Genomic DNA, 20,957 nt, shown 5'->3' on the forward strand with positions numbered 1-20,957 from the left:
ATTATTTCACAACAGGAAAAATAACTAACACAACCCTTCAAAGGGCAGCTGGTCTTGGACTTCAAATGATAATCACAGCTTCCTCTTCCCTCTTCCCTCCACTTCCCATCATCCTTAGGGGAGCTTGTTGGTCTCAGTGGCTTACCCACTGGGGTGGCTGAGACCATCTCAGAGGCAGTTGAGTTGTGTCACCAAGCTCTTCTCAAGTCATTGCCTTCCCTATTTATAGTTAATAAAAGGATTGTCGAGCAGAGGTGCATGGGACTAGAGCAAACTCTTCCTCCATAAACTTGTTATGTATCAGTCACATGGCCTTCTCAATCTTCAGAAGATGTAACTCTGGCCAGCATGGTTCCTGTTTCTCAGGTCTGGTGGTTCCTTGGCACAGGATGCCTAGCTAGCAGTTCTATATGAGTACCTTTATATCCTTTTGAAATGGTGTTCCCCATTTGGAGAGAACCATTAACTCTTCAGAGTAGAGTAATGGGAACAGGAAAGGTATCTTCTCCACATGATCACTGACAGTAATAGCCAGTGAGGCCATTTATTCTAATTCCCAAATGTTTTTCCTACATAGTCCTGGGTAAAGGAGATCCTCTATACTCATAATGCCACACTTCTGAAAGGACTTCTGACCCTATAATGGGCCATAGCTCTGAGTGATGTGATGTATAATAAATTGTGATAACAAATCCTTTATCATGTTTTCAGTTCTCTTCTAAACTTCCTTTGCTGTACATCATGATTTCCTGGACTTATGCAATGTTATTGGGATCTCATGCTTGTGAAAGAACATTCTAGAAGCTCCAGAATAGTGATACAAATGAGGCTCTGTGTGTGTGAGAGGTAAAGGCATACTTGAAAGACATGCCAACTCCTACTAAAATGAACCACTTTTCAGGATGGAAGAGGTCCCAGACAGTTAGCTTGCTATGACACAGCCAGTTGGTACTGCAAGGGAGGCTGCCCTCTCAGGGCTCAGCTTTGGTCCTCTTCCTGATGGGTAGGATATTCTCCAATGGCTAAGTTTAGATCAGCTTTGGGGATATGCATTATTGGGGTCAGCATGACCTCCATTCCTGCTACCATGACTTCTTTACTCATCATTGTAATGGTACAGGGTACAAACTGGGAGTAGCTGTTGTCAAACGACCATGCCACTTAGTCTTCCTGGGTGTTATTTGATCTTCCATTGTGGTTAATCTCTTGTGGTAATTAATTTGCAAAATCAAAATAAAAAACCTGTCTTTCTACTTGGGGCCACTTCTAGACGTCTGTGACCTTGCCTCCCATACCTCTTTGTTCTGGAACTCTTGGTTTCTTTCTAATCCCCTGTGTAAATAAGCACAGCACATTCCAAGTGCATTACTCACTTGACCTTCAGCTCACTCAAAGAGGATGAGTGTCATTTGGCAGAGGAGAAAACTCAGGCATACGTAGGTTGAGTAGCCACCCAGTCACATAACTAACAAGAGTCAGAGATGGGACTGGATCCCAGTATCACTCTACACACTGTCTAGTCAGCCCTCTGGCCACAGGTAGAAAGGAAGAATGAATGAAAATTAAAAGTTCAGCCACACCAAAAGACCTTTTAACATGATGGCAAACAAGTGCTTGGGCCCAGCATGTGGAAACCTGGAGCCACAAGATGAGGTCAGAGAACACTTGTCCATTCAAAGTCAAAAAGGTTTTCAGCTCTTCTGTCTATCATACCCTTACTTATATATCTTGCTCTGGGGAGTTCAAAGATATAGAAATGAAGAAAATTGTTATCTTTAATAATTTGTTCCTCCTCCTGTTTCCTACCTTTTTCTTTCATCCTTTATTAGAGTACCCCAGCTCCTTGTATACCTCAGGAACAGATCTGGGCTCTGAGATGAGAACTGTACCACAACTCGGTCTTCTGATGTGTGACCCCTGTTCATCTTGACCTTCTCTCTGAATCTAGAACACAGCACACATTTCTACCTTCACATCTATTGTTATCTGATGTTTCCGTGGTCTTTGCTTCCTACCTGATAGATCTCAGCTTAGATGTTACTTCTTCAAAAGGGCCTTTGTACACATAGAAACTGACTTCTGCTAGCAGTGGAAAGCTACCCATCACCTCAGTTAACACCACAAAGGCTAATTGACTTATGAGAAGGACATTGAGAGAAGGTGTCACAGGTGTGCAAGAAACATGCCCAGTGTGGTCATTAGTGACCAAGACTAGGCATATCAATCTTTCTCCTACTAATATCTAGAGATTGTTTTCACCCTGAAATTCAAGAAAGGTTGCTGGGGTCCCATCCATTGTACTGACATCCATTATGTGTACAGGTAGGTAGAAAGAAGAAACTTGTGAGAAACATCTACGTTCTAGCTTCTGCTCATTCTTTGAGAAAGTCTTCCAGGAAGGCCAGTCTTAGCTTGCCTTAGCTACCCTTAGCTTCAAGAGAATCAGGGGGCCATAATGTTATGCTGGGAGCATTATTGCCGAGACTCAAATAAGGGTTCTGCCTTAGGAGGGTCAGAGAGGACGAATGGGAAACCCGTGAGTGACTTCGGAACACATCCCCTCCACATCAACACAGTCCTCTTCCCTCATGCCTCCACCATGCTGGCTTAGCTTTTGCTTCCAGTAGGAAACACGCTGTCAGAAGTTGTCATTCCGTGTTGTCTCTTGCACCAAACCAGAAGCCTTTCAGAGCTGGGGCTTCACCTAGTTTGACTGCTGCTCTTTCTGCAACCACTGAACAGACCTTGGAATTCATTGTTTCTGTGTCAATGGAGAGCACATGGCAGTAATGTGGACATGGGCTTACACATTCATGTATTCATCTATCCTGCGATTATTTCTTTAGGCTCTATCTGTGGCTCCAGGACAACATTAAACACTGGGAAAGGCAAGCCACGATAAGACATGAGCACCCAAATGAGACTCACAAGAATTAAAGGAATTAGAATATTTTAGGAAAAGTCCCCAGTAAAGTTATGCATAGAAGCAGTACATATTCTGGAAGGGAAAAAGGACTGCCTGCCTAGGGTAGGTCTTCTATGGGGCATTGTAGCTGGACATACTAGTTTAGTAGGAGATAGTTCATCAGATGGGCGGGCATCTCCTTCAGGTTTCCCTCTGCAAATTAGTTAAAAAAAACAAAACAAAATAAACAAACCATGCAATATGAGGCAGAAGCACAACAGGGAAGCGTAGAGAGGCTCACTTTCTTTCTGTTGTAGGATTTTTGCCATCCTGCCCTCAAGACCGTGGGCTTGAGGGAGGCTGATAAAGAGAATAAAGGCTCCCATCGCGGTCTTGCAGGAGGATTGTGTCTAGGAGGGAGTGGGGAGGGTGACAGAGATGGGAGAAGGCGCTCAAGCAAAAGGCTGTCTAAAGAAGTCATTATGGGCTTTTAAGTAAATTCTCAGTTATAATTATTCTAATGGATTTAATAAGTCTGCAATTTGCAGTTGCGATGTTCGGTGTCAGCTGTCACAGGCTTCAGCGAAAGTCTCTTTCTTCCTTTGGAAGTCAGTAATAAGAAGAGGGCACTTGCTACAGGGCGCTCGATCAGTCCTCACCTGGTGGGGGTGGGACCTCTTGTCTGGTTTTAAGCCCAATTCAGCTACTAAGGTGCAGCTGCTGCCGATGCCCTGGATTGTTATAACGCTCCCTCAAAAGACAGTAGCAGAGAATGCATCAATGGGAGACACCGCTCGCAAGTCAGATGCAAAACCCTCCCTCCCTCTTTCCTTCCTCCCTCCCTCCCTCCCTCCCTCCCTCCCTCCCTCCCTCCCTCCCTCCCTCCCTCTCTCTTTCTCTTTCTTTCTTCCTTTTTTCACTGTTGTTTTCTGATACTAACTAGAAAAACTTGAGCAAGCCAAGTCCTTCATCCCTCTCTGCCTCAGTTTCCTCATTTGTAAAATGCAAGTGATAATCTTCACAATGAGGCACAAACAGTTTCCAGTGATCAACAGCCCCTTCTTCCCACGTACTGGATTTTTCCCCCCATGGTAGCCAAATTCCCCCCTCCCCTCTCGTTTTGCCCAGATGAATAGGAAGGATAACCTTCATCTACTGAATGCTACTGGTCAGTGAGTAGCAATTACTAACTTGAATGAGGATTCCAGAGAAGAAGCTGTCTGCAAACACCAGTTGACTGCTAAGGACCACAGCAGTGTGGGGGTTAGAGTGTTGTAGGCCCAGAACCTAATTATACTTTATCTTGGGCTAGTTTCTGCTCTCTAAATAGCCATTCTTTGTTCATCTTTTTGTCAGAACTAATATCCTGTGACTAAAAGTTAAAACCTTTTGGAAACTATTTAACTTAGCACACAACTAACTTTCACCAACCCCCAAAGCTAAGAACATTATCAGTTAGCATCTGAGACCTATAGGAGAGATTCTTCTATCTTCTTCTCTGATGTGTCCACTAATTTGATTTTGTATAAGCCTTGATTTATAGTAATCTTTGTTCTGTTACTATGAAACTCCACAAAACCACTTCCATGTTGGAACATTATCATTAAGGAGACCAACATAGTATGTTTCTAGGTTAACCCAAATTTGGCTCTGGAAGAAACTTATTCCATTTGGGGTGAGTGTTGTTTGTTGGGGTTCTGTTGTTTTGTTTTTGCATTGATGCTAAGGTAGTGAGCCAGTGAGAAGTGGCCAAAGGACACCTTGGACTAGGAGTCAGACCTGGATCAAATCGCAGCCTGCCATTTCCTCCAGTCTCAGCTCAGTCCTTCTGCCCATGATGCTTTGTCCGACTCCCTTCATGGCTGAGACACTTAACTCCTCCAGGTCTCTGCTCAAAAGGGACTCATCAGAGAAGGTCGTGGAATCCCTCCTTCAAATTCCCCTGCATCACTGTCTATCCCCTGATTCTGTCTGTTGTCAATGATTAACACCTAGATTTGTTGATTCATTTATTTTCAGTCTCTCCTAATGGTAGCACAAGCTCTTTGTGAGCAGAGCTATCTTGTGGTGTTATTCCCCGATGTCCCTTCACATTGTAGTATGACACTGGGTACAGACCAGGTACATAATCCACATTTCTTGAAAAGACGCTGGGTGCAAGGGTCTTTGTCTCTCTAAGCATGCAATCTCCATGGGCAGGAAACACACACATATCAGGAATCATTGTGGAGACAGTTTTACTAAATGCAGGGTGGTGTCAGTGCATCGCTGTGATGCTGACCAGAGGACAGATTTAGACTCAGGAGCTAGCACAGACCTTCTGAAAGGACTCTCCTTCTAGAAAACTTTATCAAAGGCTGCAAGAATGGCTGGTCACTTCTCAGATCTAGCAGCAGATAGATCACTTGGGTGACATAGGGAACACACAGCTATCCAGACTCTGCTGTGGTCATTCTGACCCAGCTCTCTGACCAGAGCTTGAGGGTTTAAGTCACCATAGCAGTAGCCTCATTATTTCTCCTGCTGGAGCTGGGAAAGTGGCAACTCTGGAGAAAGCTGCCAGGAAGCCAGGATTCATGGGAGGATTTCATCATCACCATAAGGGATTTGGATTTCTTGAGTGAGGCATGGGCTACCCATCAAGACATCCCAATTCTAAGGTAGGCAAGAGCTAGGAACCTGAGAGACCTGATGGCAAGGAACAGGCAACTTGGTCAGCTTGAAAGTATTGTCCAACCACACACCCACGGCCTGTGAGGTGTAATTCTGTAGGTGAGGACTGATAATTGATAGTCAAACTTTTATTTCAGGCTGTGGCTTAGTTTTTTTATTTTTATAGCAATGTGAAGCCTTACCTTTTTGGATGAGTGCATGGGGGTTGGTGTGGGGAGGTGGGAGAGGCAGGAAGAGGGATGGGAGGAGGGAACTGTGGTTGGTATATAAAATAAATAAAAAATAAAAAAATAAAAGCATTGCTATAAAAAAGATAGTCAAACTTCTGTTTCTAAGTCAGGCATCTCTGGAAAAGGTAGGTGGTGCAGGCTTACAATCTGGTATGTATTTCTAAGGGCTTAGCTATTTTATTATTTATTTTTTAATAGTGTAATCCCAATAAGCAACTAAGTGGCCTCTTTGTTGCATTTACTTTCATGCGCAGAGTGTTTACACAACTGTGAATCCCCTGCAGTGCAGAATGCTGGGGCCAACGGATAAATCTAAAGGGTAAACCAACTCAAATGATCATGTGTTTACAAAAACAAGTGTATGCAGGAGTAACCCGACTGAAATTTTCTTTAGTAATTATCTACATTGGTGTTGTCCAACACCATTAATCATATTTAAATTTATTAAAACTGAATTCAAAGTTTAGTTCAGTTGTTGACTAGCCCCACTTCCAAGGCTCAGCAGCCACACAGGTGGTGTTAAGACAGATGTAGAAAATGTCCTATTCCATAGGCACATCTATGGAACAGTACAGATGGGAATTTATTAGAAGCATTTTAAGGAGACTATGGCCTGCCTGTGGAAACTGACAACCTGTGAGGGGTGAAACTTTCTGCCAAAAAGGGAAAAATAAATGAGAAGTCCCAGTGTCAGTTTTGATAGCTTTTTGTCATCTTTGATGTTTACATAGAAGCTGCCAATTATTAACAGAAAATCATCAGTATGTCCCATAGACAGTTAAAGTAGCTGTAACATGGAATTTGGAAGGTATCCACCTGGGAGGGACAGCTCTTTGTCACCTTTCAGGTGAGGATGGCTGTGCCTTTCACTCCCTCTCACCAGGGTTAAAAGGTAAGATGGGAAGTGGTCACTTTTTTTTGTGTTGGTATCTGCATTATAATGCCCAAAGAAAAGAAACCATTTTGATTGCCTATGAGACAAACCTCTGGGCTTATCTGTGAGTGTTTAGTTGGGTTAATTGACATGGGAATGCCCACCCCTCATCATGGGTGACACCAACATATGGGTGGCATTCCAGACTGAATACAAGGGAGACAGAAAGCTGAACAGTCACATCTCTTTGCCTTCTGACTGTGGATACAGTGTGACCATCTGCTTCATAGTTCTGCTGTCATAATATCCTCAACACAATGGACTGGACCCTTCAACTGTAAACAGAATGAAACCCTTCCTGATGGTGATTTGGTCACAACAGTAAGTTAAGGAACTGATGGCAGTTTTGAATGTGAGCATGATGGTTCTCTGAACTTGTTGGTCACCTCTCCTTCCTCTAGAAAAGACTGTCTGGCTTCTCCAAAGGCAGGAGGTATGTTTTAGCCTTAACCTTGGAATGTTCCTCCACGAGGTTTGGATGTGTGGCATTCATTATAGCAGTTATATCACCTCTCTGAGCTCCAATTATGTCGCTAGTGGGATAGGGGACATAGTGTCTGCCTGTCTGCCCAGCGGAGCTGTCTAAAAAGTGAAAGGAGACATGTGGCTGAAGATGGCTGATGGAGGCACATCCTGTGGAATGGATGGTTTCCCGCGACTGTTTACACAATCATGCAGGTTGGTAGCCCCAGGCACTGATCTCAGCCTTGCTATGAATTCATTGCCTGCTTCATTGAATCTATCCACATTTTCTTTGTGTTTGATTTCCTCATCTATAAGATGTGAATGCTGTTATTGAGGCAGAACTTTAATCCGAGAAACAGATGAAATGAAACACATCGAGGCAGAATGACAGTGTGACCCAAAGTATGATCTCCACAAATGTTCCTGCATCTTTTGACCTACAAAATGGCTGTCGAACAAAGCTATTCAGATCCCAGACTTTTTTAGGTTTTCTATTGAGTGCCAGGCTGATGTGGGCCATGTTCAAGCACAAATGTACTTCCTATTGAACTAGGAGCTGTGTTTTATACATACCCCACTTCCATTCCCCAGAGGATATGGATAGTTCCATTGCAAAGAATTCCCTGTTTGGTTAAGGATGGCCAATGCCCATGGCAAATCAGTGGGAGTGAGGCAAGAACTGGAAACCTCAGTTGAACTTGTCACTCTCAAGATACTCCGTTTATAGAGGTTTAACCTGGAGCTTTCTTTTTAGTGACTGGGCCAGTGTGCAGGTGTTCACACTAGATGGGTGCCCACTGTGGCTGGGGGAACTCATCTTGGTCCTCCTGTGTAAAGCACGTGATCTGGCACATGATCCTGGGACTCCAGAGTTGCACATTGATTGTGTTCTTTCTACCATTGTGAGGCATAAGACTGCAGGGAGGAAGCAGAGGGTGTTTCTGACTCCACTATACAGAGGTGGAAGCTGTCTTGACAAGGAAGACTGCTCAGAAGGAGTTGCTGGGTGGTAAGGCTGGGAAGAGGACTCGGCACCTGAATCTACTTTTCTTAGCTTTACTTCCAGGGTAACTTCCATCATGCTATCTTTCAGAGCTCCGTATTTTCCACCACCCCCCCGCATTCCTACCCAATCTAATTGGCAGAGCACCCCAGCCCACAATCACTCTCTTCCCCCTCTGATAACTTTCACCTTTACAGCATGCCTGAAAGGAATGTAATTTGATCAAAATAATTCCCTCTAAAGGCTCTGTGATGAATACAGCTCAAAAGGCTTTGAAAGAAGAGGCTGGGTTATCCTAATCACATCTCATTATGACAAATTTTGGTCACTTAATAACACCATATCCTATGTTAGGGGCAGGGAGTAAGGCGTGGACTTTCCAGTTGTTGGCAGGTGAGGCTGGACTGGTTTCTGATACTTGAGCCTCTGTCTTCTCATTTAGCCCTTTGCCTTAGAAACTCCTTGAATCCCTAGGTCCTGAGCCCTCTAAATTGAAGGAGGGCCTCCAAACTCTGAAGAGGAGGCCATGTTTCTTCATCTCCTCCCCTGTGTAGTTAAGGGGACTCACTCCCATGCCCCACCATTGGACACCCACAGAAGGTTCCTCTGCAAAACATTCTGGACAGACAGAGCCCAATATTCTACCATCTGTGGAAGTCTTTAGGAATTTCCTCCCTTTCTAAAGCCCCTGAGGAGTCTCTCATTCCCTTTTGGATCTGGTCCAAAGGTTCTTTTTAACTATGAATCTGAGTATTTGTCTCCATTTCCTCTCTCTGGAAGTGGCATGCTGTTTGCTTCTGAGCAGGGGGTAGCAACTTAGCACGTCTAACATTTCTTCAGTCTTTGACAGCTTCGCCTGAGACCTCGAGGCAAGGAAAAGCAGGCTGTAATAGAGAAGAGCAAATGATCTGTAATGGTGAAAATGAAGAACAAATGAATACTCACTCTTGCCATGTGTGTGCATGTGTATATATCAGCCAGGGGCTAATGAGGACAATTTCATTCTCTTCCAATACCCATTGAGCACCTTCTGGGATAGGTGCATACTTGCAAATCACTTTATAGTTTACAGAGCATACATTATGTGCTGAAGCAGTCAAGGTTCTGTTGGTAGCAACAATCTGAAACCAATTCTATTTAACTTCAAAATGAAAGGTGTGTGTGTGTGTGTGTGTGTGTGTGTGTGTGTGTGTGTGTGTGTATGCACATGTTAAGTGGGGTTTACTGGAAGTATACTAGAAGAGTTCTGAGAAACAAAGTAAGAATACCCTAGACACAGTATGGGGCCTTTGGGATTTCATCAACCAGATTTGAGCGGGGTAAAACAAAGTCATTGTAGGTTTTCTAAACACAACACATTGAATATGGAGAAGTGGTTCTCTAGGCTGAGGAAAGTTGAGATTCAAACAGTGGTAACAAAATTACTTGGGTTAACAGTAGCAAGAAGCTTATGATTGCCAAGGATAAATGGGAGATGGGATGGGTAAACGTCACATTCAGAAGGGGCCTCTGCACTACAATCTGGAACTAGGATTTGGGACAATGGGGTGTTGTAGAATATTATTTTAAGGTGTGTTATTTTTGTTTATGTTGCATTAGTTTAACTCTGTGAAGCTGTGTTACTGTGCCTGTGTAAAACACCTGATGGTCTAACAAAGAGTTGAATGGCCAATAGCAAGGCAGGAGAAAGGATAGGCAGACTAGCAGGCAGAGAGAATAAATAGAAGGAGAAATCTGGGAGGAGGAAGAAGAGGAACAAGAACAAGGATAGGAGCAGGACATCAGGGGCCAACCATCCAGCCACCCAGCCACCCAGCCACCCAGCCACCCAGCCACCCAGCAACCCAGCCACCCAGCAACCCAGCCACCCAGCAACCCAGCCACCCAGCCACCCAGCCACGCAGCTACACACAACCAGCCATGGAGTGAGAGTGAAAGTAAGATATATAGAAGTAACAAGAGGAAAAAGCCCAGAGGCAAAAGGTAGATGGGATACTTTAAAGTGAAAAAGAGCTGACAAGAAACAAGCCAAGGTAAGGCCAGGCATTCATAATTAAGAATAAGCCTCTGTGTGTGATTAATGTAGGAGCTGGGTGGTGGCCCTCCAAAAGAGCAACAACAACCAACAACAATGGGGTGAGATCATAACTCTTCATCCATACTGAAGCCAAAAGGCTGAGACAGGACCACTGCTGAAGATGCCAGAAAAGAAAAGAAATAGACTTCTCCCCCTTCTTGCCACTATTTTGTTTTACCAATGCTTTGCACTGGTTGGTATTCCTAGATGGCAGTGAGCCAGTGATGCTGTGACATGCCATTCCCTGCATGCCCGGGAGAGCAGAGTGAAGGGTCTGAGAAGAAACAGGCATAGCTAGGAGCCTATGCCATCCAGATTCAAGAACATGATCGCCAGTGTAACTCAGCCCACTTGTCTGTGGTCCCTGACTTGTTCTTTTTAAAGTTCAAGTTAGAAACATGATAGCCCCAGCTTGATTCGGGCGATCTCTCTGGATGCCGAGCTGTGACCATGCACATAGGACTTGACGGTCAAGGAGTCACACAAACTGGAGTTTGGGTTTAAATCCTAGATGTGTCTCTCATTGGCCGAGTCATCTTGGAAAGGCAATTTGACCTCCGAGTTGTTCCCTTAATGGTGGAGATGGCCCTGTTCTCCTCACAGAACTATTTGGAAACTACGGTAAGATTATCCCAATCCACCCACCCACCCACACATACTAACATCAAACTGGTCAGAAATGCTTACTTTCCCTAGTACTGTGGCTGCGCTGTGTATGCTGTGACCTAGTTCCTCTCAGGTCAGTAGCATTTCCCCATCACATAAATAAGCTGGCTGTAATACAACAGTGCAGAGTGACCAGCATGACATAGAAAGCCAGGATTAAAATTTAATCCATGAATCTCCATGTGGGACTTGGGGGGATTATTCATGTAAAGTGAAAGCACCTCCCTCCCTCCTTCTGTGAATGAATAGCCATACATACATTGTAACATGAAATATGGAGTATATCTAGATAGCACACTTTGGGCAGGAGCAGTGGTTAGGAAAATAACTGAAAGCTCCTTAAGCAGCCATAGAGAAATGCCTATACTCTCTTTGGAAGGCAGGTACTGGGCCACAGGGAGTCCTTCCATTTTAATGGGAAGGTGGTTGGAGGAGACCAGGATGCTATAGACCCTGGCTTGAGGGAGGCAGAGGTGTAAAGGGCTTGGTATGGGCTCTACTATCAGATGGAAAATACTTACACTTGCTTCTGTTTTTCACCATATGCCCATATGGAGAAGGTTCATTCTCTTGGGCCTCAGATTCTTTAACTGATTTTGCTTTGTCTTGGTTTACCTATAATCTCTTACCTACATACTTGGCTTTGAATCTCTTTAAGTTGATGCTTGTATTAGCTCATGTATTAACTCACTTAGTTACTTATCAAACATTTATCACATACATACTGTACTAGATTTGTTATATAGTAACAAACAAATGACCTAAAACAATGCAAATACATTCTCCTACCTTTCTGGAGGTCTTAAGTCTGAAATCAAGATGTAGATAGGAGTATGTTTCCTCTTCCTTGTCATTCCCTCTGGCAGCTGCTGGTGATCCATTGTGTTTGCTGGTGTGTAGCTGCATCGCATCAATACCATTGGCTATCCATGTCCACAGTTCCCTCATCAGTCAATTCAACAAACTGTGTATTGAAGAATTGTATCTGAACTGAGCATGTACAAACCCATTCCTGCCATCATCCTCTAAGCAATACAGTAACACTACTCATAGCAATTGCATTGTACTATATACTATAAATAATCTAGAAATGATTGAAGTATATAGAGAGATATCTGTTGGTTATAAGCAAACTCCATGCCATTGTGTAAAAAAGACTTGAATACCTACAGATTTTGTTCTTCATGGGAGTTTTCTAGAATCAATTCTCCTTGAATACTGAGGAATCGTAGTACGTGAATTTGTCTTTACATGACTGCCCTTCCAATGTGTCTATCTCTTCAAATGGAATTACCCTTTATACGTATCCTTGTTCAGATTTCCATTGTTTGCTGAAATCACCAGTCATTATCATAGGATTCATGTGTAACTCATGATTATCAAATCTTAACTTGATTTCTCTTTCCAAGACACTATTTCCGAATAAATTCGCATTCATGGATATGTGTTGCAGACATAATTATACCTTGTCAGGTGACACAGCTCAACCCACAGCCCCTAGTGTCCTCTACACAGCATTGCTGACCTGTTACTGTTGGTGGCTCTCTGAATTCACTTCTTGAAGGAACCCTCAAACCATGGGGCCAGAAAAAACAATTCTTTGTTTCTACCTGGCCTTCAGTTTCAGACCCTCTGGCTTTCTCTTCCCTTGAGAGTTAAATTTTCCCACTTTAAAAAATATGTTTTTTAAAATCAGCACAATGTGTATATGTCTAATCTCCAGAGAATAGGAGTTTAGCTCAGTGGCATATCTGTGCAAACATCTGCCAGGGTGAGGATGAACTGCTAGCTCAGGATTTAATAATAAAAAAATAGGAAAGAGAATTAAATGAGAGAGAACAAGAATAATCATCCGTCTCAGGGTCTCTTGGAAAAAAAAAATTCAATCATTTTCTAGGGAATCCTTCCTCTTCACAGTTCTAACACTCAACTCAATTTTCTCCTGGGAACTAATAGATTCAAGCAGCTTCCTGGAAAAAAAAAAAGAGCTAAAGTCATGCTGGGAAACTCTCAAGGGCCCCATAGAGGACAGTTCAGCCTTGCTGATCATCAGGTTTCTGTCACAAGTAGTCTGCCTTGTCCTGTGATGTGAAAGCAGCCAGAAATAACACACAAGGGAAGCAACATGGTTATGTTCCAAGACACCTTTATGTACAAAACCAGGTAATGTTCCGGCTTTGGCAGGAACCCCTGGGTTATGACATGGAATCACAAAGGATCCCAAGAAAGTGAGTCAAAATCGGAAAGGGTCTTGATCTTATCTCAGTAAGAGATGGTTGCACCATTCCTGCAGCGCCAATTGCCACTTGTTTATGCCTTTCTCTATACAACATATCCCACACATTTTTGAGGAGGTTTTGTTTAACTGACCTGAAAGATGTTTCTGGTGGCTTTCTTCTGAAACACAGAGTGCTACTCAAACTATCTAATGATCTTTTGAATGTTCCAACTCTCGCATTATCTCTACTCCATGCCTCAGGCCGTCTCTACACTAGACAACACCTTAAGCCCTTGTGATTATATTTTGACCAGCATTATTTCAATTCCTTTCCCTCACAGGCTACTTTCATCCTGTGAGATGTTGGTTTTAGACATATAATCAAAAGAGAAAAGGCAGTTACTACCTGAGAGAGTTGACTGTGGTGGAATAAAGAGGTGACTGGTTTCTCGAAAGCAGGTTCTCACTATGGAGCAGGATAAGGATGTTGACTGAGTTTATGGAGTTGAAGTGAGGAAACAGGGAAAGTCGTTTTTTGCCTCATTGGACCTGCAGCACCAAGGTTCCTGGGTAAATAATTAGAATAGCTTGTCACTATAGAGGGATTAGTCAGGGCTAGTGTGACTCCTGGGAAAAACTTGACCACTAAGATAGTGCAGAGATTGGATGACTCCAGCCTGGTGTATAGAGACAGATTAAAGAATCATGAAACAAGTGTTACTAATCTTTTGATGTTAAATCCCCAATGGTGATTGGTTTAAAAGCTTGTTCCTGAGATGCCACTAGTGAGAGGTTGCAGAACCTCCAAGATGAGGGTAAGTGGGATGACTTCAGGTCATGGGAGTGATGCTCTCAAGGGGAGGGGGACCCTTGAACATTGCTCTTCTCCTCTACTTGTGGTTTTGATACCCAGCTCACTCCTTGCCTTGATGTGCTGACTGGCCACAGGCTTGGGACCTCCAATACCAACTAACTGATCATGGACAGAAACTTCTGAAATATCAAATAGTCTTCTTGTCCAATTCGATGATCTCAGTTGTGTCTTGCAGTGCTAGAGAGCTGACTAGTCTAGGGGGAGTTAACCCAGGCATGAGGAAAGAGCTCACTGGGATCTGAGACCACGTGGGTGTTTCTCAGTGATCATTACACTGGACAGATGTATCAGTTGGACTGTGAGGAGCAGTACAGAGGCTGGGCCATGCTCGGAAGCAATATGACCAACCTCATTGTGCCCTTCTCCCTGGGAAGGCTTGGCAGACTGTCTAAAATCAAAACCAAACCCCAAACAAAACAAGAACAAAGTAGCTGGTACCTGAGGAACAGCACTGAAGGTTGACCTTTGGCATCTGTACATCTGCACAAACATGTGCACCTGCACACACAGACACACACACACAGACACACACGCACACTCACAGAGATACACACACACACACACACACACACACACACACACACACACACACACACACACACCTCACCACTTCCCCTTCTCTGTTAAAACAAGGGATTGGCACCTGGCTGTTCAGATTTCACAGGAAAAATAGGTACCAAACTTAGCCCTGAATGATTTTTCAATCACTTTCTTGAAATGTAAGACAATGAGTACAGTCTAGATAATAGACTACCCTCATTTCTCTAAGAGAGTTGATTTAAAAGCCATGCACTTCTCTATCATAGATAACATGGTCTTTTACAAAAGTCAAGGCTTTATCAAGAATGCACCCTGGAGCTTGCTTCTAGCTCCACATGACATCTTCCCCTGTTGCCTATACCTCCAACAGCTAAAGCTCCATTGAATCACACCCCCCATGAGGCATGGCTCCTCTCATCAAAGCCTACAGCTACCACAATAACTTTGTGGCCTTGCTCGCCTGTCAAAGCCTGGAGTTTGCTGTGTCACCTCATCTGAGTCAAAGCAGTGTGCTATATGTAGCACATGCTCTAATAAGAACCCCCAAACCCCCAAACCCCTAACCCACCAGCAACTGTGCCTTCCATATTTCTGGAGGGGGATGCAAGGTGAACCAATGCCTCTTCAGCTCTATAGATGATTCTTGACATGCTCCAGGACACTGAACATTCTGTGGTCCTGGTTGAGACTACGAGCTTCAGACAGGAACTACCCCCTCTGTTTCTAAGACCCTAGGATAGTTCTGGCTTTTCTACCATCCTCAGGAGCACATGTGTTTCATCAATGCCTTAGAATGCCAGTGTCTGCTGTTCATCTGGTACAGTACCTTCGATATGTATTACAAGGTACATCAAAACAAAGCTCTGGCACATGTCCAGAGAGTCCTGATTTCTCTGACGATATTACCAAAAGAAGGTGGGAAAACATAACCCTAGGCTCTGAGTGTCCACTGTTCCTTCTGCACCATTGTGAACTGTCCATCATCTTTTCTTACTAGCATACTGTGTGCTCTGCTTAAGCTGTGGCAGTACACCCACAGGCTATTACCAGGGCTGCCACATGGTTGAGCTTATAGGAGTCGAGAGCTGTCCTCTAGGCTCTAGTTGAACTCTGCAGGTAGCACATTCGTAAACTAAGGGGTGCTAGGTTGGCCAGCCTAAAGTCTCAGACTCTTTGAGAGGGTCAACCCATTCCCCCTTGTCCCTTGGTTAGGGACTGCTTTTGTTTGTGAATTGTTATATTGGCTGCTATGTAGGCCTGCTGCTGTTATTTGAGTAGAGCACACGGAAGCATCTCAGAGAACAATATGCAGCCGCTGACGTGGTAAATGTGTATGCTGGCATTCTAGAATGAAAAGAAGACAGACAGTTCACAATATTTATGCACATAGAAGCCTCCATTCTTTCCCCCATGATAGCTTTCATCTCCCCAGGCCAAGGGCTCCTTGTTGAACTTGAGATTCCAAAGTCTACCATCCTCTTGGCTTAGAGCCTGCATTTCAAACCTTTCTCTATTTGATCTATGGCTGTTGCAGGAATTTGATAGCTAATCAGTCTGTAGCTCTACGATTTTAAGAAGGATGTGCGCGTTGAACTGATGTCCTCAGTATACAGGTACCATGAGCACCTGGGGATCAGAAAAAGGCATTGATGACACCAGGGGACCAGGTGTCCGTGAGAAGCTAAGTGATCCCTGAAGAACTGACTTCTGTCAGGCTTCTTTTGTTGGCTCCCCATTCCGGCTGCAGCGAGTACTCCCCTCTTTTCATAGGATGTAGGTTGTTATGGTGATTGAAGGAGAGAACAGGAGATTCTGCAGAAATAACCAATATAAACTGTTCCCCACATCACTCCTTTGCAGAAGGCTTGGAAAGTCACATCTCATCGTGACCGAAGTTCAACAGGGATGAAAGGATATGTGTTGAGGACTAGGGAGAGTGTGCTTGCTTCTGTCTTCTTGTGGTTCTGGTGAGTTCTAGAATCCTGGTATGGTGTTCTAGGTGGACGAGGGGACCAGGAGATATGAGGTTCTTGACAATGATAGGGTAATTAACACTTGCAGCACTTGAACCTTCACAGTTAGCCTGTTGGGAACTTGGCAGGGAAAATGCTCAGGAATAAGTGGTGAGTGGCTCAAGGTGTGTGCTCAGGGAGAGTCAGGGCTGAGGTTGTTCCCCTGGTCCTGGGCTTCACCAGCACTTTGCAATCTTGTGGACAACAGGGCCAGAACTAGTGCAGAGCCCACTCACCTCGGCATCTTTCATTTCCCAGCGTTGTAGAAGCCACCACTCAGTACCTCCATTAGGATTCAGAGGCTCCTGTCTGTGAGTAGAGGAGAATACCATTAGGAATCATTTCACTGTAGATGGGAGCCTAGCGTAATCATCATCAGAGAGGCTTCACTCAGCAACCAATGGAAACAGATATAGAGACCCACAGCCAATCACTAGGCAGATCTCAGAGACTCCTGCGGAAGAAGGGGAGGAAGGATTGTAGGAGCCAGAAGGGTCAAGGACATGATAAGAAAACCCACAGAATCAACTAATCTGGGCTCCCAGGGGCTCCCAGAGACTGAACCAACCATCAGGGAGCCTGCATGGGTCTGACCTAGGACCTCTGCATATATGTTATCATTGTGTAGCTTGGTATTCTTGTGGAACTCTTAACAGTGGGAGTGGGTGGAGGTATTTCTGAAAGTTTTGCCTGCTTTTGGGATCCTTTTCCTCTTACTGCATTGCCTCATCCAGCCTTACTATGAAGGGAGGGTACCTAGTCTTATTGCAGTTCGATATGCCATGTTTGGTTAATATCCCTGGGAGACCTGCTCTGTTCCAGAGGGAAACGGAGGAGGAGTGGATGGAGGGAGAGAAATGGTGGAGAGGAGGGACTGAGAGGGGAGGAGGGAGGAGAAACTGTGGTTGGGATATAATATATGAGAGAAGAATACATTTTTAAAAATTAAAAAAATAACCCGCAGACTCATCAGTGGTGACTAGGGAAGAGCCGGCACTCAGCCAGGTACCACCAGATCTGGAGGGGTGGAGGGTCACTCTCATGTCAAGTTACACCTCTGGGGAGGTGACCTGTGGCAGACTATGTTCTGAGCTTTCCAGAGAATACATGTGAGTTAGGAAGAAAGCCCAAGTAAGACACAATGGTAGGACCCCAGAAAGCTGAGATTGAGGGGCCCAGTAGGGCTGACATGGCCATTGCTCCACTGAGCTCCTGATGGTTACAAGCCTGGAAAGGAGGGGAGATGGAATGGGTTCTGGGTTAAAAGTGGCTCAGGCCTAGAAGCCAGGGCAGCATGGCTAGCCAGCAGAGTAAGAAAGCCCCCACGTGCTTTGGACTGCTCCCAGCCCCCATGCTCCTGGCCTTTCTTTCTCCACTTAGCGCCTCATGCTGGACAGTGTGGCTGCTGCAGACTCTGGGCGTGGGGGACTCATTCTCTTCTCCGTACGGTTCTTCCCTGTGCACTGGCCTCTGACCTTAGACGCCACATCCTGATAACCCCCAGGATCTGTCGTCTTCACTTCCCCCAGACACGGACGGACATCAACATTCTCTTGCTCCTTCATCCCCACTTCATCCCCAGCAAGCCCAGAAGTTCATGCTGGGAAGTGACCTGGATGGCTGCTATTTCACATCCCTGCCATAATGCACATGTAATTTTTGGCTTGCCTCACTCCAGGCATTCCTGGCCACCTCTTCCTATGTTCTCATCCACTTTCTAGGTCCCCAACCCTCCCTTTGACCTGTGTACCCACTCATTCATTGAGCCTCTGTTTCCAGGCTTTGTAGAGACAACTGTTAATGAAGTGGGAGAACTCTGTGCTCATAAAGCTTAAGTTTCACAGACGGGCGAAGGAGGCAACCAAGAAACAGGTAAGTGTGGCACATGAGAATGATGGAAAGATCAGACTGAGGGACATATGTACACATACATGTACACATACATCTACACAGACATATGCACCTATATGCACAGACGTTCATGTGCACGTGCGCACACACACACACACACACACACACACACACACACACACACACAGAGTTGCATTTTTGTTGCTGTGATAAAACACCACGACTAAAAGCAACTTGGGAAAGAGAATATTTCTTTCAACTCACAGGTTAGAGTCCACAGTAGAGGGAATCCACCACAGAGCTCAAGGCAGGAACCTGAAGGAAAGAACTAAACAGAGGTCGTGAAGGAACATTACTTACTGGCACATTCAGCTACCTTTCTTATACTATCCACTCAGGCCCACCTGCCCAGGGATGGCACTACTCACAGTGAGATGGGTACTCCTACATCAGATTAGCAACCAAGGAAATGATCCGCAAACACATCAACTGGATGGAGGAAATCCCTCAATTGAGATTCCCTCTTCCCTAGTATGTCTAGGTTTGAGTTAAGTTATCTAAAATCTATTACACACACACACACACACACACACACACACACACACACACACACACACACCACAGACACATAGACACATAGGGACATACCCACCCATGTATTACCACTACCACTTTCCAGGTTCTGAGAAAGTAGATACAGTTCATATCGGGCAGTTGCCACAGAAAATGTTTCTTTTTCTTCACCTTTCTTATGGCAACAGAATAGGGATTCATTGTTGTCTCAGAATGGTGCAGTGCCAAAAACCAGGTGTTCTGCACAAGCCACTGTTCTCAGACCTGCCCTTCATTGTGGGGTTCAAAGTAGTCATTCTTTCTCACCTGGATGGAATGAGAAGTGCATGGTATTACCTGGACAACGTATATGTGCATCTTTCAGAAACAGCCTCAAGAGAGCTTCTCCTGGTTGAGATGGAATATGGTGTAAACCAAAAGGAGGAAATGTGTCCTAAGTTATGTCTTCAGATGCCGAGTTTAAGTGGACAGTGCTCTGGGCTCACCCAGAGCTGTGACTTTCTCTGTCTTCACAGACTTGATACCCCAGTAAGATCGGGGTACTTCTGTCTCCTTACTGAGGCAATCCCACTTCTGGCCAAGGACCCCACAGGCACAGTTGCCTGAGCATGGTCAGAGCACAGGAGACAAGCTCAAGAAATGTGTCAAATCACATAGCCTGGAAGTAAGCCCAGAGACCAGAGGTGCCCAGATTTCATTAACAGCACTGGGGAGCTTGAACAACCACTGTTTTTTTAGCAGACCTGGTGTACAGGCAATTTGAGACACTCAAAAGACAAAGACAATGGCATCACGAGGGAGAAAATCAACACATCCCCCATCCCTACCAGCTTCCTGTTGGCACTGGACCCCTATGTGTCCAGAGCACACACTCTTGCAATAACTTTACTATCCCAGGTCAAACAAAACCACCTCCAGCTCTCGAGGTGCCAAGTTGAGTTTAATGAAAACTCCTTTCAGAATTTTCTTCACCACCTCCCTGTTCACCCCAAACTTCTATGCACCATGACAAGAGGTTGCAGAACTTCTTTGTAGGGTGCACTTAGGGGAAACGATTGCCTGTATATGTTCTTTGTCTTTTTCCTTTTTGCTATTTAGGACAGTGTCTTAGTTAAGGTTTTATTGCTGTGAAGAGACACCATGGCCAGAGAAACTCTTATAAAGGAAAACATTTAATTGAGCTGGCTTACAGTTCAGAGGTTTAGTCCATTTTTAGCATGGCAGGAAGCATGATGGCACGCAGGCAGACATGGTGTTGGAGAGGTAGCTGAGAGTTCTACATCAGGATCCACAGGCAGCAGAAAGAATGACTTCTGAAACTTCAAAGCCCACCCCCATTGATGCACTTCCTCCAACAAGGCCACACCTCCTAATAGTGCCACTCCCTGTGGACCAAGAATTTAAACACATGAGTCTATGGGGGCCATTCCTATTCAAACCACCACAGACAGGTTCTCACGATGTAGCTCTGGCTGTCCTGAAACTTACTATTGTAGACCAGGCTGACCTCGAACTCACAGAGATCCATCTACCCTACCTAATGGATTGTATCTGTTTGTTTGTTTCAACCAGTCTTACTACCCAGTTTCCACTGGCTGTGGACTCCATTTCTCTTCCCTTAGCCTTCCTGGGCTGGGTTTACAGGCACATTCTAGCATGCTCAGCTATACTTTTATTTAAAAAAAAAGTTCACCTACTAGTAACAACTAAGTTTATATGAGAAGGTCAGAAAACTAGCCTCTTGGAATTCCCAGGAGTTGGCCACATGGTCACTTGGTCCCAAGTGAGTACTTTCTTTCAGGTAACAGAAGTATAGAGTAGACCATTTTTGGTGTCCTGGCCCTTGAGCATTTTATGGGACATTATGACTGAAGAGGTGGTTTGCCCATGCCCAATGACTACAGTGATGGCACAGCTCTTGATATGGAAATAGGGG

The 20,957-nt window shown here is 44.6% G+C and overlaps 1 long non-coding RNA gene across 1 annotated transcript in view; it reads left to right on the forward strand.

The window, feature by feature from the left end:
- The first annotated feature begins 16,451 nt into the window (after window positions 1-16,451).
- Window positions 16,452-20,957, forward strand: part of LOC128116246 (uncharacterized) — a 30,678-nt gene continuing 26,172 nt past the window's right edge. Inside the window, exons 1-2 of the long non-coding RNA XR_008220420.1 lie at window positions 16,452-16,552; window positions 18,377-18,469. This is a non-coding gene — a long non-coding RNA (uncharacterized LOC128116246). The remainder of the gene's footprint in view (window positions 16,553-18,376; window positions 18,470-20,957) is intronic.

Source organism: Peromyscus californicus, unplaced genomic scaffold (genome assembly GCF_007827085.1).
Source record: "Peromyscus californicus insignis strain IS unplaced genomic scaffold, ASM782708v3 Scaffold_20__1_contigs__length_68692818, whole genome shotgun sequence".
NCBI classification, from domain to species: Eukaryota; Metazoa; Chordata; class Mammalia; order Rodentia; family Cricetidae; genus Peromyscus; species Peromyscus californicus.